This window comes from Protopterus annectens, chromosome 1.part0 (genome assembly GCF_019279795.1).
Source record: "Protopterus annectens isolate FY-2018-M chromosome 1.part0, PAN1.0, whole genome shotgun sequence".
Classification (NCBI taxonomy): domain Eukaryota; kingdom Metazoa; phylum Chordata; order Ceratodontiformes; family Protopteridae; genus Protopterus; species Protopterus annectens.
This window is the reverse complement of record NC_056725.1, coordinates 1544444025-1544462871: the sequence shown is the minus strand read 5'-3', so window position 1 is coordinate 1544462871 and position 18847 is coordinate 1544444025.

Here is an 18847-nt window from a genome sequence, read left to right as displayed (position 1 = left end):
ATGACATGCTCGACAAGCCATGATGCTTCGCTAGGGACTTCTTGCACCTGTCACCCCTGGGCTTTTGGATATTGGCAAAAGCTCTTGCTACCCCCATAGTGCCTTTTTTAGGCAAGGCTCAAAAGACAAACCCACCTCCATAGGTATCACAAGGGATAAGAAACTAAGAGTAATGCTGCTCAACACCAGAAGTCTAAACCTCAAGATGCATGCACTCGAAACTCTCCTTAGCATGGAGAACATCGATATCTGTGCAGTAACAGAAACCTGGTTCAAGGCTCCCGAGAGAACCCCAGCACTACCAGGTTATACCTCATACCATGCTTTTCAGCCCCAAAACATGGACTGAACCACAAAAGGAGGGGGAGTATCAATATTCGTCAAAGATACCCACACCTCCAGGTTGGTGGCACAGCATGAAGCATCAGAGACTATCCATGTGCAACTAACAGTGGGTAAAACTGCCTTCCAGTTTATAGCCTTCTACAGACCACCCTCCCAAACCCAGGAACCCCACTCGGCCTTCCTGAGAACACTGGAAAATATGAAGGTCTCTCCAAACACCATTATATTGGGCGACTTAAACTACCCAAACATAGACTGAGAGCATTACTCTAGCTCCAACACCCTAGCCCAAAGGTTCCTAGAATTTATAAACTCAAATGCTATGGAACAACTTGTTACCACTCCCACAAGAGGGGAAAACATACTGGACCTGATCATCACCAACATGGGGACTCTATGCTCCAGACCAGAAGTGTATCCCTCACTGGTAAGATCAGACCATAAACTAATCTCACTGGATATTCACATCCAGATCCCACCCCCTGCCCAGAAAACTACAGTGAAAAACTTCTCTAAAGCAAATTTCACACTCCTCAAAACCGAGGTGGAATATTTCAAAGCCCCCGGGCCTGTGGAAAATACGGCCCAGACCGCAGAATCCTTTATAAACACATTCTATGAACACCTTCAGGAATGCATGGATCATGCAATCCCAAATAAAACCAATACCCAATCCTCCAAAGGCAGACGTCCTGTCTGGTGGACCCCAGCCATAAACAAACTATACAATAGAAGGAGGAAGCTACTACATGATAGAGCAAAATCCTAAAAAGGGAAGGCATCTCTGATCAGTTTTAGCAAAAAACTATGGGCACTCATAAAATTGTCTAAGGCCAGCTTTGAAACAAAAATTGCACAGGACACTAAGGATAATCACAAGGCTTTCTTTAGTTATGTTAGGAACCTGGGTGGGAATTCCCAGATATGCTCAGAATTAGTCCAAAATGACAAAAAATACAGCAAACCCACAGACATTGCCAACATCCTAGCTGACAGGGTCAGTGCAAACTTCTCCCCCCCACCCACCAAAAGGGCAGATATCTATCCCAGCAGAGTGCTGCCCCCCTGACATCTCAGATGCTCAGGTAAGAGCCGCCCTCTCCAAAGCAAAAAACACAGCATCAATGGGACCAGACAGTGTCCCGGGCTGCGTCCTACATGAACTCCAAGAAGAACTAAACCCAAACATAAAACTACTGTTCAATCTCAGCCTTACTACAGAATATGTACCCAAAGAGTGGCGTACAGCAACAGTGGTCCCTCTCCACAAAGGTGGTGCCTCAACGGATCCTGGAAACTATCGCCCCATAAGCCTGACTAGCTTGGTCTGCAAAGCTATGGAAAGGATCATCATGGACCTCATAAATAAAGATATTGGGGACCTACAGACACTGGATCCTATCCAGTTTGGCTTTGTTAAGGGCAGATCCTGCCTCTTAAACCTGGTCGATTTCTTTGAAACAGTCACCAAGGCCATTGACGAGGGGAAGGTGGTCCATACAGCCTTCCTGGACCTCACAAAAGCCTTCACTACAATACCCCACTCGGGCATTATAGATAAGCTCACCAGCTTAAATATAAACCCCTATGTCACTAGATGGATTGCAAACTGGCTCAAGGACAGAAACTACATGGTTATAATTGCTGGAGCCATGTCAGACTCCAAACCAGTTACAAGTGGCGTCCCACAAGGCTCAGTCCTGGGACCTCTCTTGTTTGGTATATATTTCTCGGAGGTACAGGCCAACACAGAAGGACTGTGGCTGACCAAGTTCGCAGATGACTGCAAACTGGGCACCATAATCGACTCTCCAGCCGACACAAGCATCCTCCAAAAGGGCCTCATAGAAACAGACAACTGGTGCCAGAGCCATGGCCTCAAGCTAAACGCCAAAAAGTGTATAGTCATCCCCTTTGGCAAAAACAAAGTGCCCACAAATTACCACATAGGTGGTAATCCATTAAGTACAGAAGAAGTAATTAGGGACCTGGGGACCCAAGTTGATAGCAATCTCTCATTTGACAACCACATGGTCAAAGTGGTTAGAAAACCATTATATATAGCCCACCTAATGATGAAGGGATTCACATCTAGATCAGGGGAGGTCATCGTGCCTCTTTACTCATCCCTCATCAGGCCCATAATTGAGTACAATGCCCCTTTTGGGAAGTACCTTACCAGACACCTGCAGCAACTGGAAAGACCCCAAAAGTACCTCACCAAGAGGATCAAAGGGCTCAAACAGATGCCATATGCTGCCCGGTTAAAGAAACTCCAGCTCTACTCAGTGGCATATCGCCTGCTCAGAGGCGATCTGTGCCTGATGTATAAAGCCATGTCCAACCCGGAATTAATGGACATGCTGCACCTCAGAAAATCCAAATCCCATCGAGCTACGCGCTCAAGAGACTTGAACCTCAGCACTGAAATAAATAGGACATGCTGGAGGGACAGATTCATAACCCAGAGGCTCCCTTCACTCTGGAATAAAATCCCAGTCCAGGTTAGGCAGAGTCCCTCACTGACTCTCTTCAAGAGGAATCTTGATGAGTGGATGGGAGATCGTAGGTTTACCCCGGGTATCACTTCTGTGTCACTGTTAGACAGAGGCACAGTATACTAACCGCGAAAAAGGGCATAGCAAAATTAATTTAAAATGGGTGGCGAAAGCCAAACACACTCTAGCTAGGCTTATAAATGCCCTAGGGCAGATAGCCTAGTATGAACCTATGAACCTATCACCAGACAATATTACTTCCTTTTCCTACAGCTAGCAGCTGATACTCTTGCTCTCCCAGTCTCTATCTTAATTAACCGCTCCATTACTGAGTCTATAGTTCCCTCCACCCAGAAACAATTCTACACCTTACCTATACACAAAGGAGGTAACTCTTTGAACATCACCAATTCTAGACCTATTCCTATACTGTCACCCCTCTCCAAAATTCTTGAAAAATGTCTACATAAATAAGTCATGTACTACTTACTCCTAGAAAATCTACTCATACCCACGCAACACAGTTTCTGATCTAAGCACAGTACTACTACTGCCCTCTTGTCTTTCTTTAACTCTATTTCCCTAGCTAGAGATGACAGCAAACTTACCTCCTGCCTATTCTTAGACCTTTCTAAAGCATTCAACACTGTCTCTCACCCTCTTCTTCTGCAACAACTCACAAACCTTAACTTCTCACCTGTTACTGTTGCATGGTTTGACAGTTACCTCTCTGATTGATTTCAAGCAGTAAAATGGGACACTGCCCTCTCCCCCCACTCCCAGTTAAAATGGATGTACCTCAAGGCTCCATCCTTGGCCCTCTACTTTTTAACATCTTTACCAATCTTCTCCACTCTTCATGTCCTGAGTCATCTCTAGTACAATACGCTGATGACTCCACAGCATACCTCTCAACCTGTAAACATCAAAAATCTGGACAAGGCCTGTGAAAAATAGATACAAATCTGTACTCTGATTAACATACAATTTGCATACATAATTATGTAACCCCACCCACTCCAATGAAATTGTGGGATACCAACTTTCAAATGCAAACTGAAGAACAGACAACCAAAATACGGCACCAGAGTCCCCCTGCAGCCATTCCAATGTCCCATTACCTGGCTATTTTTCCCCATTTACCATAAACACTAATGTGTGCATACTGCTTTAGTAATACAATGATTTGGATTTTATTTTTACATTTTACAGCCCAATGCACAAACACCAATAGAGATCTGCTAAACAAAGCAACACTGTCACATAACGAAAACAGACTTGGCATTAAAACTTCTCTGTCCTTGAAACTCACATTCATTGAAACAACATTGAAACCCACAGACTACTAACTACATTTACATGCAGCTTCAAAACCCCTTTCTGCTTCTTACAGCACAGCTATGCAACACAGAAGCAAAATGTCTATAAATCATGAGACCCTAGAATTGCATGAAAAGCTAGATGGGTAGCTTTGCACACTATGCAAGCTATCTATAAATTCCAAAAACAGTCTGTCACATTTTTAGACTTGTCTCGTAAGCAGCTACAAGATCTATGTAATGTTCTAACTAAATGGTCTTTGGGTGTACTTTTTCTGTACTGGGTAAAATTCAGATCCATTGTTAAACCCTCACTAATTCATTTATAAAGCAGGCACTACTATGTTTCAATGGCTAACTATAGAATTTTAATTCTTCAGACTTTAAACCAAGCCATAAAAAGATTACTGTCATTCCTTACTATTATCCAAATGCTAGTCATTCATCATTCTAACGCAAAGATGTATGAAATTTCATATAAAAGGCAGGACAAGTCAGAAAAAATATTTAAATACACTTGTAAGAATTAACATTCTGAAGTTCTGAGCATTTTTTTTATAACTGTTGGCTGTAATTTTAGTTCTCTTTCCTGTTTTAATATAGTAATTTTTGTTCATCTGGTCCACTAGTAGTACTTAAGCAGGATATATGTCTATGCTGACAAAAAATGGTTTACATTCATTTAGATGAATCGCACAACATATTTAAAAAAAAATATCCCCCAGAGTAATCGAATTATGAACTGCCAATTATTCAAAATGTCAAATTAAAGGAATTGCTATGAACGACATTCAAATATTTTCTTTCATTTTTTTTTTTGTTTTTAAAACCAAATGTGCAATCATATGCAAAACACAGAAACAGAAGCATTAAACATAGTCATAACATCGACTTCACTTACATTAATGTCAGGCTTCGTTTGCTCAAAATAAATTCAGTAAAACATGGTTCGACATTTCAGTATTCCAGTAAAGACCATTAGACTGAGTATTACTGCCATAGTGTTGTTGTTGCTGCCTGGTTTTCTCGCTGCTGTATTCCCGTTCACAGCCAGCCAGTCAGAAATAATGATGTGAGCTCCTTGAGCTCAATTCCGACTGGCTGGTAGCCCTGACGGTGCTGACATCATCGCGCACGTGATGACGTCAGCTCCAACAGCGCGATTTGTTTAAAAAATTAAAAAAATGAAGCATAAAAATCGGAAATGAAGGGGTGCCAATCGGGAATCGTGGCACCCCTTCATTTGGACCCCAAAACTTGGTAAATACAGAGTAATGTGGTATGGTTGGGAGGTATGCTCCACAGTTATCACTATTGATAACTCTCCCCCTGAACTCATCTCTGCCATACCTCTGAACCTGGAAACATCAAAAATCTGGACAAGGCCTGTGAAAAATAGGTACAAATCTGTACTCTGATTAACATACAATTTGCATACATAATTATGTAACCCCACCCACTCCGATGGAATTGTGGGATACCAACTTTCAAATGCAAACTGAAGAACAGACAACCAGAATACGGCACCAGAGTCCCCCTGCAGCCATTCCAATGTCCCATTACCTGGCTATTTTTCCCCATTTAAATAAACACTAATGTATGCATACTACTTTAGTAATACAATGATTTGGATTTTATTTTTACATTTTACAGCCCAATGCACAAACACCAATAGAGATCTGCTAAACAAAGCAACACTGTCACATAACGAAAACAGACTTGGCATTAAAACTTCTCTGTCCTTGAAACTCACATTCATTGAAACAACATTGAAACCCACAGACTACTAACTACATTTACATGTAGCTTCAAAACCCCTTTCTGCTTCTTACAGCACAGCTATGCAACACAGAAGCAAAATGTCTATAAATCATGAGACCCTAGAATTGCATGAAAAGCTAGATGGGTAGCTTTGCACACTATGCAAGCTATCTATAAATTCCAAAAACAGTCTGTCACATTTTAGACTTGTCTAGTAAGCAGCTACAAGATCTATGTAATGTTCTAACTAAATGGTCTTTGGGTGTACTTTTTCTGTACTGGGTAAAATTCAGATCCATTGTTAAACCCTCACTAATTCATTTATAAAGCAGGCACTACTATGTTTCAATGGCTAACTATAGAATTTTAATTCTTCAGACTTTAAACCAAGCCATAAAAAGATTACTGTCATTCCTTACTATTATCCAAATGCTAGTCATTCATCATTCTAACGCAAAGATGTATGAAATTTCATATAAAAGGCAGGACAAGTCAGAAAAAATATTTAAATACACTTGTAAGAATTAACATTCTGAAGTTCTGAGCATTTTTTTTTATAACTGTTGGCTGCAATTTTAGTTCTCTTTCCTGTTTTAATATAGTAATTTTTGTTCATCTGGTCCACTAGTAGTACTTAAGCAGGATATATGTCTATGCTGACAAAAAATGGTTTACATTCATTTAGATGAATCGCACAACATATTTAAAAAAAAATATCCCCCAGAGTAATCGAATTATGAACTGCCAATTATTCAAAATGTCAAATTAAAGGAATTGCTATGAACGACATTCAAATATTTTCTTTCATTTTTTTTTTGTTTTTAAAACCAAATGTGCAATCATATGCAAAACACAGAAACAGAAGCATTAAACGTAGTCATAACATCGACTTCACTTACATTAATGTCAGGCTTCGTTTGCTCAAAATAAATTCAGTAAAACATGGTTCGACATTTCAGTATTTCAGTAAAGACCATTAGACTGAGTATTACTGCCATAGTGTTGTTGTTGCTGCCTGTATTTCTCGCTGCTGTATTCCCGTTCACAGCCAGCCAGTCGGAAATAATGACGTGAGCTCCTTGAGCTCAATTCCGACTGGCTGGTAGCGCTGACGGTGCTGACATCATCGCGCACGTGATGACGTCAGCTCCAACAGCGCGATTTGTTTAAAAAATTTAAAAAATGAAGCATAAAAATCGGAAATGAAGGGGTGCCAATCGGGAATCGTGGCACCCCTTCATTTGGACCCCAAAACTCGGTAAATACAGAGTAATGCGGTATGGTTGGGAGGTATGCTCCACAGTTATCACTATTGATAACTCTCCCCCTGAACTCATCTCTGCCATACCTCTCAACCTGGAAACATCAAAAATCTGGACAAGGCCCGTGAAAAATAGGTACAAATCTGTACTCTGATTAACATACAATTTGCATACATAATTATGTAACCCCACCCACTCCGATGGAATTGTGGGATACCAACTTTCAAATGCAAACTGAAGAACAGACAACCAGAATACGGCACCAGAGTCCCCCTGCAGCCATTCCAATGTCCCATTACCTGGCTATTTTTCCCCATTTAAATAAACACTAATGTGTGCATACTGCTTTAGTAATACAATGATTTGGATTTTATTTTTACATTTTACAGCCCAATGCACAAACACCCATAGAGATCTGCTAAACAAAGCAACACTGTCACATAACGAAAACAGACTTGGCATTAAAACTTCTCTGTCCTTGAAACTCACATTCATTGAAACAACATTGAAACCCACAGACTACTAACTACATATACATGTAGCTTCAAAACCCCTTTCTGCTTCTTACAGCACAGCTATGCAACACAGAAGCAAAATGTCTATAAATCATGAGACCCTAGAATTGCATGAAAAGCTAGATGGGTAGCTTTGCACACTATGCAAGCTATCTATAAATTCCAAAAACAGTCTGTCACATTTTTAGACTTGTCTAGTAAGCAGCTACAAGATCTATGTAATGTTCTAACTAAATGGTCTTTGGGTGTACTTTTTCTGTACTGGGTAAAATTCAGATCCATTGTTAAACCCATTTATAAAGCAGGCACTACTATGTTTCAATGGCTAACTATAGAATTTTAATTCTTCAGACTTTAAACCAAGCCATAAAAAGATTACTGTCATTCCTTACTATTATCCAAATTCTAGTCGTTCATCATTCTAACACAAAGATGTATGAAATTTCATATAAAAGGCAGGACAAGTCAGAAAAAATATTTAAATACACTTGTAAGAATTAACATTCTGAAGTTCTGAGCATTTTTTTTTTATAACTGTTGGCTGCAATTTTAGTTCTCTTTCCTGTTTTAATATAGTAATTTTTGTTCATCTGGTCCACTAGTAGTACTTAAGCAGGATATATGTCTATGCTGACAAAGAATGGTTTACATTCATTTAGATGAATCGCACAACATATTTAAAAAAAACATCCCCCGAGTAATCGAATTATGAACTGCCAATTATTCAAAATGTCAAATTAAAGGAATTGCTATGAACGACATTCGAATATTTTCTTTCATTTTTTTTTCTTTTTAAAACCAAATGTGCAATCATATGCAAAATACAGAAACAGAAGCATTAAATGAAGTCATAACATCGACTTCACTTACATGAATGTCAGGCTTCGTTTGCTCAAAATAAATTCAGTAAAACACGGTTTGACATTTCAGTATTTCAGTTAAGACCATTAGACTGAGTATTACTGCCATAGTGTTGTTGTTGCTGCCTGGTTTTCTCGCTGCTGTATTCCCGCTCGCAGCCAGCCAGTCGGAAATAATGATGTGAGCTCCTTGAGTTCAATTCTGACTGGCTGGTAGCCCTGATGGCTCTGACATCATCGCGCACAGATGACGTCAGCTCCGACAGCGCGATTTTTTAAAAAAAATTTAAAAATTAAGCAAAAAAATCGGAAATGAAGGGGTGCCAATCGGGAATCGTGGCACCCCTTCATTTGGACCCAAAAACTCGGTAAATGCCGAGTAATTTGGTATGGTTGGGAGGTATGATCTCTGCTACACAGGCTTCCTTCAACTCTATAGAAAACTGTCTCTCCGAAAACCAACTTATCCTTAACCAAAAAAAAAACTAAACTATTACTTTTTCTCCCTAAAAATCTTAACCATATCAAATCCTCCTTCTCAATATCATTTCTAAATGACACCCAAATTGAGGTAGAATCTAGCACAAAACTTTTAGGCATCATTATCGATGACCAGCTTAAGTTTGACTTACATATCAATAACTGTATTAGGAAAACTCATCAAAAACTCGGTATCCTTTGGACGGAGCCTAGATGGCTAACTGACAGCAGCATCTTTTTGGAGCTCCACAAAACTATTCTAAAATTCAGGAAAATAATCAACTTTAACAATCTAAAATATTAGAAACTTATTTAGGAATATGCAACCTATCTTCACATCAAATTTGAAGAAAATCTACCGATGTTTTCCTGTCAAAATTAACTGGAGACTATAATAACAGTGTGGAAATGAGCAACTCAAAGAATTCCCATTCTGAAACTACACTGAAAAAGGAAATACAATTAATGTCTACCACTCTAAATGAACTTTCTCTGAAAATGGACAATTTCAAGGACAATCTAGAAAACCTTAAAGAGAGTTGTCAGAAACAAACTGATGTACTTAAAGAAATGCTACAACAACAAACTAAAATTTCTGACACTGAAACTTCATTATGTGACATAGATGGGAGACTTAAAGAGGAGGAAAACCAGGGTGAATACCTCTTACAACAAAACAACTGGCTAATAAATAAAATAGATGACCTAGAGAATTGAGAAAGGAGAACAAATATAAGGATCTTCGGACTACCAGAGAAATCTGAAGGTGAGGATATAATTTTGTTTTTAAACTCTTGGCTACCTGAAATATTAGACTTAAAAGAAAGACTTTCCAGTGGCATAGAGAGGGTGCACAGAGCCATAGGTAAACCAATAGCTTCCTCACCAACTGCTCCTCCAAGATCTATAATAGTAAAAGTTCTATCATTCCTGGATAAAGAACTTATACTTAAATCAGCATGGAGGAAAAGTCGTTTAACCTACAAACAAAGTCAAATAAGATTTGATAATGACTATTCCTCCAGGGTACTAGAACTGAGGAAAAAAAATGTGGTCACTTGTGAAACTCCTTAAACAAAATAAAATAAAAGCACAACTTGTTTACCCACCAAAATCAGAATCTTTTATGCAAATGACATGAGAACTTTCAACAACTTCGAGGAAGCATCTTCTTTCATCAAGAACAATAACATAATTACAATACCAGAAGAAATGGAATGGCCAGCATCCATATCCTTAGAAAGATCCTCTGGAAATAATATCTGGACTGACGTGAAGAAGAAAAAACAAAAAACTGATCTCAATAACATTGTTTCATCCAATTCTCTCAAAGAATCTACAAAAAAAAAATTACACAGCGTGAGAACAAAGTATACAGTTTTAATTTTCCTTTTTCCCAATATTTTGATTTATTTAATTTTTCTTATCTGCCTGTTATTCTCAAATATGGTCCTAGTCATTCATAATAGTATAAGAAATTTAACTTGTACTAAAGATGCAGAACTCATGTGTTATTACTAGATTATTATCAGCCTATTAACACATCAGAGAACAAGTTGGAATATAAACATCTAACTATTTGGATGAGAATCTGTTTCTATTGCTGTTTTGATTAATTTTCTGAACAATAGGTTAATGGTATGCTTTACTAGACTTGAATTGTGTCCAAATGCATAGGTGTAATTGTTTCACAAAAGGGTAAAAAATAATACCTTCTAATATTTATTTATTGTTCTCCATTCATTTGAGAAGCGTAAGCTTGTACCTGTATGAAAGAAGGGAAAATGTTACTTTAAGTGTAATTGCATTACACATAATGTCTTTTTATTCCCAGTCATACAGTTTAAAATTCTTTAATAACTTTCATTTAATTATAATAACAAAATGAGCACCAAATTCCATAAACTACATCCTGAGAAGATGTGAGCTGACAATTTTGACAAGCCAGTAGTCGCGAGACTCCTTATAGTCTATACACTTGCCTTGGCTGCTACTCACGTATTATCTGGTTGCAAGTGCTCCATACATTAACGTTACTTCAAATAAATTATCCAGGAAGTGAGTCATAAAACCTATATATTCAAAACAATCATTTACACATGGACTCTTCCTGACTCACATAAAAGTAAATGCCCTGTTTATTAACATCAATATTGATAGTACACTCAAGCATTACGACACAACTAGCATAAAAAAAAAAGAGACAAGTAACGAAATCCAAATAAAGTTCAATACACACTCATAACCATGGACTCTGAAATGTTCATGACTTCTCCCTAGACACATCAGTTGACCAGAGTTTCTTAAGGCAGATAGTCGAAACTATTATCAGTACTGGAATGACAGAAAAGAAATAAGGAATTATAGCCATCTACATTAACCGTTAGCCATCCAGATTATCCGTTGGCCTTCCACATTATACGCTATCTACTATATTAACCAAGCAGTCATGGAAAGTTAGCTTCAGCAAATACCAATTTGCAATTATTACAAAGTGTAACATCAAAGCCTTATAAGATCTGTAGTTTGTTTTGATCTCATGAAATCATTAAGTAAATTGCAAAATGGAAGAATAGAATAAGGATGGCATAAGACACTTAGAGTAGATACACTATTGTATTCATACTTGGCATGAGCTTCCCCTCTAGCTCCTTGTTACAGATGATAATATGTTTTTGTTATGTGCCTTGATTATTGATTTTTGAGGTATAAGGCTCGATGGTGGAAGGTTAGTGGAGGAACTATAGATTTAAAGGGTTGGGTTGGCACACATTGTAGAGTAGAGATGGTGACGAGACGTCTTTCTTCGTGAAGTAATTTTAACACCTGTGGAGTCTTGTTGACACGGGAATGGAAAATGGTTGTGAGTTTGTTATTCATTTTGAACAGTAACCTTTTTTCTTGTACTGGATTCACACTGTTAAATGCACTTAGTGCATTAAGGCCACCTCACACAATAAACTCAAGCAGAATGTCATAAGTGACGTAATGCAGGGGAGCGTTTATACAAGCATGCATTCTGACCTGTGGGAAGTGCTTCACTGGGAATGGACTCTTAAAGCACACTACATACTGTTTTTTTTTTTTTTTTTAGTGAAGGAAACCCATTTCTATGGCAAATCTTATTTAGATTTATTAAGGATCTATGATGCACATAGCCTAAATATATGAAGAGGAAATGCTTTTCTCACTTACACGCAACTAAACACTAATTTAAATTGACAGTTATCTTTACTGATTAATGGGAATACTTTAGTAAAGACTATTGAAAGAACTAAACCTTCCTATCACATTCTATAGTTAATTAACTAAATACACTACAGGAAAGCTCACATATTAATGAATATACTAATCCAAGCTGGAATAAGCAGTGCACAGCAAATGTGAACCTGTGAAATCTAAGAAACTCAGAATAAGTTTATTTAATGGGAAAAGTCAATGTGAACATTTGTAAGGTTAATGTATCAAATACCTATTAAAGAATAGGTATTTTCTAAGACTATGTAAATAATTAATATCATAAAATAATTTTCTTTTCATTACAAATCTTTAAAACCAACATCAGTTCTATTATTGTATAAATTACCAATGATCTAGAAGCACATATCATAAAATGAGAAAGAAAAGAGAAGGATATGAGAAGCAGTAAAATAAAACCTGTCATAAATTAGTACTAGGCAATTATCCCCTGTGACTCAAACCCTGTACCTTGTGTTTGTAAGGCAAACACCTTCACCATTAGGCCACCCTCCCACTCCTATACAGATATTCTTTGTTTGTTCACATATTGTTGTATCAATAATTTGATTCAGTATGCAGTAACAGGAAGGGGGGGGGGACAAAATGTCTACTATTCTTTTCTGAAGTTAAATTACATGCTGATGTTTGATTAATTCTTGTATTTTAATTTTCAAGACAGTTCATCCAGATGAGAGACTATTTTCGAGAATCTACACTTTGTATGGAATTCCATTTGTTTATTATTCTTTCTTAGATATGTAATATACATCACATTTTTACAATGTATTTAATCTCACAAAAGTTAATATTCACTACTTATATAAAGTTACATGACTGCATGGGTAGTGAACTTAATCTTAAATATTTTTTTAATATTTTGTAAAATATTCTGATGGGTGTTGATTTTGGTTACAAATAAGCACCATTATAACAGTTCTTTCAGTAGTGTAATTGTTATAGGCAATTTGGGCGGCCACGGTGGTGCAGCAGTTAGTGTTGCCACCTCACAGCAAGAGGTTCTCTGGTTCAATCTTTGGCTGGGGTGTCTTCTGTGTGGAGTCTGCATGTCCTCCCTGTAGTTGCATGGGTTTCCTCCAGGTGCTCCGGTTTCTTCCAAAAGACATGCTGTAGGTGGATTGGGCACTCTAAATTGGCCCTAGGTGTGAGTGTATGCATGTGTGTGCCTTTTGTGGAAGGTTGGGCGCTGGGCTGGCAACTCAACACTGTAAAACTCCACTGCCAGTCACGAGCAGACAGGTTATCCACTGTGGCAACCCCTAACCGGGAAAAGCCAGAAGAAGAAGAAGAATTGTTATAGGCAATTTACTATTGTCTAATGATTTATGGAAACATTTTTAAATTGTATAATCTAAAATCTGATATAATAGACTGGTTACTCAGAGAACAATCCTCTTACATTCACATCTTAGAAATATGTTTAATAATTGAGATAAATATTACAGTCTACAACTTACAGCGTATACATATACTATGATGCTAGTTTACTTTAGTTTCATCAGTTATTAATCTAATAAATACTTATTACTTTTCCTTTTTATTTTAACTCAACATCTCCAGTGATAATAAATGGAGCCCAAAAGAACGGTATCTATTGCGTTTCATTTTGAGGTTAGATATGGGATATAATCTGATAGAACAAATCTTGTCTATCAGATTAGGTGTGTATCTCACTACATGTTTGTTAGGGGTTATTACTAAATATTTGACTATTTGGTTTTGTAATCCTGACTTTAATCTTTTCTTCCATACTTATTTTTGGCCTGAATACAGTTTCATATTTTACTTTCTATTAGAAAAAAAAAATCAATCTGATCATAATGCAAAGAATAAACAACAAATTTATTAATTCCTGGGATAATAAGAGTAAACTGAATAGGACACAAATGCAAACATAATTTAGCAACATGGAATTAACACTACTTTCACTAAATATTAATGGTTTGAATAATCCCAGGAAATGAACATGTTTACTAAAATATTTAAAACTAAACAAAGCTCAAGGGATATTTCTTCAAGAGTCTCATTTTAAAATAAATGACAAATACATATGGAATCCAAAGGAATACTTAATATTATCTCATTCTTCTTACAAAAAAAAAAAAAAAAAAAAAACAGAAGAGCAATGATACTTTGGAAAAAATATATAACTAACCCCCAAATAATTTATAACTATGAAGATAAAGAAGGACTTAAAGCTACAGCAATAATAAAATTCAACAATGGAATTTGGACACTAGTAAACTTATATTGGCTTCCTGGCAAAGGTGTGGGAACAGTTAAAAAACAGATAGATCTTATTAATGAAGTATACAAGGAACATTTAATAGTAGGTGGAGACTTCAATTGCATCTTAGATAATTCTGAGACTACAAACAAAAGAAACCTTTGTCTTATTCTCATAGCAAAAACTCTTAAAAAAATGGACAGAAAATCTAAAATTAATAGATACATATAGTCACACAGACTGTAACTCACTTTTATTTTCAGATCAGGATCACAGATTCAACACTCAAATAAGAACAGACAAAATTTTTATATCTCAAGAATTAAACATGAAAATAATCAACTTCTCCATAACTCCGTGTCCCTTAGCAGATCATAACTCACTTATTCTTAAATTACAAGTAAATTACAAGAGTTTAACATATATGACAAGGATCCCGACCTATATTACAAAACTTAAAGAGTTTAAAACATGGCTAGACTCTGACTTACAATTCTATCTAGATACTAACTATACTGATGAAACAAATATTGTAATAGTATTGGACACAATGAAAGTTTATATCTATGGCAAAAATTTGACTTGGTTCAAAAATTAATCAAATGAATGGGAATCTTAATTGCACAATATCCAGGAACAAATTACAAAAATCAAAAATAAGCATCTGACAATTATATCCAATAACAACAAGAAACAGAACTAAATAAAAAATATAATGAAATTCTAAATCATAAGATTAATCTAGCATTAGAAAAATTAAAACTGAATTCATACGATACTACTCCTAAACATATGCACAACTTAGCAATGAGAATTAAAAGACAAACTAGAGAGAATAACATCATAAATATTTCTCATGAAGGTAGGAAGAATAAAAAAGTATCAGATATAAGTGATATTCTAGATGCCTTTAAATTTCATTATACTAAACAAAATATAACAGGTAAATCACATAGAACCAGATCTTCCTATAATCAAGAAAATACCAGAAAAACTAAAACTTGACATTCTAAAATGAATATCTTATAAGGAAGTAATTGAAAAAAAAAATCAAGGAAAGTAAATCCAACAAATCTCCAGGAATTGATGGAATAACAAACGGACTATATAAAATGCAACACAAAAGCATGATGGACCAAAAAATGGCTTGAGTGGTGGCAAAAATACACAATACAATAAAAAGACCAAAAATCATTTAATTTGTAACTGCTTTCACAGTTCAAGAAATACACTGCTTCATCAGGCAACACACCTCATGAAACAACCAGTTTAAATACAAGTCATATCCAATCAAATGAACAGTTCAATCACATAATTAAAAACTCTAAAACAGTCTTTAAAGGAAAATACTCACATTAAACATATAAAACACCTGAGCAATGTTTAAGTCATCCAAACAAGTTACTAACATATGCAAACTTATGAGATGGGATTCCTAGACTTCAAGACTGGTTTAACCAACACACGGTCATTCAAACCTTTCCTTCTGGATGCTCTTAACCTGATAATCCACCTCATTTCAGATGTTTCTGTCGGATTCCTAACATCACCTCCCCATTTGTCAACATTTACTGTCTCAATAGCCAAAAACTTAAAGCTATATGCAGAGTCTGTAGCTTCCACATGCTTGGCTAAGGCATTCACATCTGACCATGTGTTGATGGCATATAAATGCTCCCTGACACGGTCCCTAAGCCTCCTATCTGTCTTGCCCACATAGTATGAATAACATACTTTACAATAAGCAAAATAGACGAGATGGCATGTGTTGCAGTTAGCATATGCATTAAACCTCCATTCTCTGTTTGTATCTAGATGAATAAAACTGCCAGTAGAGTCTAAATAAGGGTAGTAGTTTCATTTATTGCAAGGGAACATCCCTATCAGACAAACATTCATGCCCTTCTCACCATCTATCCTGGGATAACACAACATCTGTTTAAGGGATCTCTTGTTTTTATACAAAAACCTAGGTTAATTCCCTACAATGGAACTAACCTCAGGATCCAAAAGCAAAACTTGTCAATGTTTCTGGACAATATCCATAATCTGCCTAACATTGCTTGAATAGGTGACCAGTAATCTAATGGCTCCCTAGCAATTCCTAGTATTCATAACTACAACAAATTCAATTTTATCAATATTCCACAAAACTCTAATTGAAGTTGTTGTATCTTTTGGCTTTTCCCGGTTAGGGGTCGCCACAGTGGGACTCCGGTCCACTAATGACTGGCAGTAGATTTTTACGTGCCGAGTTGCCAGCCCTGATGCACAACCTTCAATGAAGGTACACCCATTCATGCATGTCTCCACACAGAAGATGCTTTAGCTGAGAATCGAACAGGACAACGTCTTACAGTGAGGCGACAATGCTACCTCAGCACCACCACCACAGTACAAGCACAAAATAAAATTACCCCCTCATGGAGATACTCATTAATCATGCCAATAATAAAGGAAAATAAAGACCCCGAACAATGTATTTCTTATAGGCCAATTTCAATACTCAATAATGATTATAAATTTTTATGTCCATATTAGTTAATAGAATTAAAAAACCCTGACTCATATCATAAATGAAGACCAAATAGGTTTTATATATAATAGATGTAATTATGATAACATTCAAAGAATGCTAACTCTTTTTGATATTACAAACAGAGATAAACAAGAAGCTCTTATAGTAACACTAGATATTGAAAAAGCCTTTGATACATTAAAATGGGATTACTTATACAAGGCCCTAGAACGTTTTGAATTCCCCATCCTCTTTATCACATTGATAAAAAATATATATAAAGATAACCTTGCATATGTAAAACTTGGACCATTCACATCAGAAGGTATAGTGATAACCAAAGGCAAAAAACAGGGTTGTCTGATGTCCCCAATCTTATTTGCATTAGCTATGGAACTATTTGCTTCCTCAATACATAGTAACACTAAAATAAAAGGCATAGACATTTATGATCAATTTAATTCTAAGATTATGTTTTTTGCAGATGATGTACTTCTCACCTTATATGTTTCAAAAGATTCTCTAAAAGAATTAGATACACATGTTGAGAAATTCTATACAATCTCAGGTCTTCTTTTCAATAAAACAAAATATAATTATATGATTCTGAATAAAAATTATTCTGTATTGTCAAACTCTAATTATATAATAGGTAAACAAGTTTCCAACATAAATTATTTAGGAATTACCCTTTGTGAAAATGTAGAAAAAAAACTAATTACAAATCATGAAAAAATCATTAGCACTATAAAAACCCATATTGCAAAATGGAATACAATATACCTGAAAATTGAAGATAGACTACATTAATAAAAATTATATTACTTCCAAAAATACTATACATAGCTCAAGCAATCCCTATTATACCAAATTAGCAAACTTTAAAGAAATAAATACAATCCTATTAAAATTCCTCTGGTACCCTAACAGGAACAGAATAGCTTACACACATCATATTAGACCTTGAGAAGAAGGAGGGATCAATTTCCCAGATATAGAATCATATATCAAAGTCTTGTCCTTCAGAACATTAATAAACTGGATAGAACCAAATTACTCTTTCATTTGGAAAGCTCTTCATTCCACTATATTCTTAAATTAAAATACTATAACTAAAAATCTCATGTTAAACAACCAAAATAACAAATTGTGGCATATTCTAAGTATTAATCTTCAATATAATATATCAAAACCAACCAATCTAAATTATATGAACTATATTTATGACTCCTTTAGAAAGTTTATAAACATCAATACAGATATAAAGTTGTGGATAGAATTACTAACACCATTCACGTCTACAAACAAATTCACTAACTATGCATAAAAACATTTTCACCAATTGGAAGACAAAATAATTTATCTGTTGGCAACATTGTGTAAGCAACCAGAAATAATTACATTTTCAAAATATATTAAACACATATGATATCACAAACAATGATTGGCTAGTACTGCAAAGTGTAATATCACATGCACAAGATTTAAGCAGAATAATCAATAACTGCTTGTTTAAAAGACAAAAATGAAATAAAATAGTCCCAACAGAGGTGAGGAATCCAAGGTGTAAACAGCCAACTCAATCAGCAACAGAAATAAATCCAAATGGACATTACAAAATCCAAGCTTCTTTAATAACAAGAAAATGTGAGCGCTTTCGCAGTGAAACACTGCTTTTTCAGATAACATACACCAAGTCACATTGAATATTTATATACAAGACAATTACATTGTCAACCTATCAGAAAGCAACCATAATTAACACACTAAAAACCAATCTAAAAACAGTTAAAAACCTTAAAGG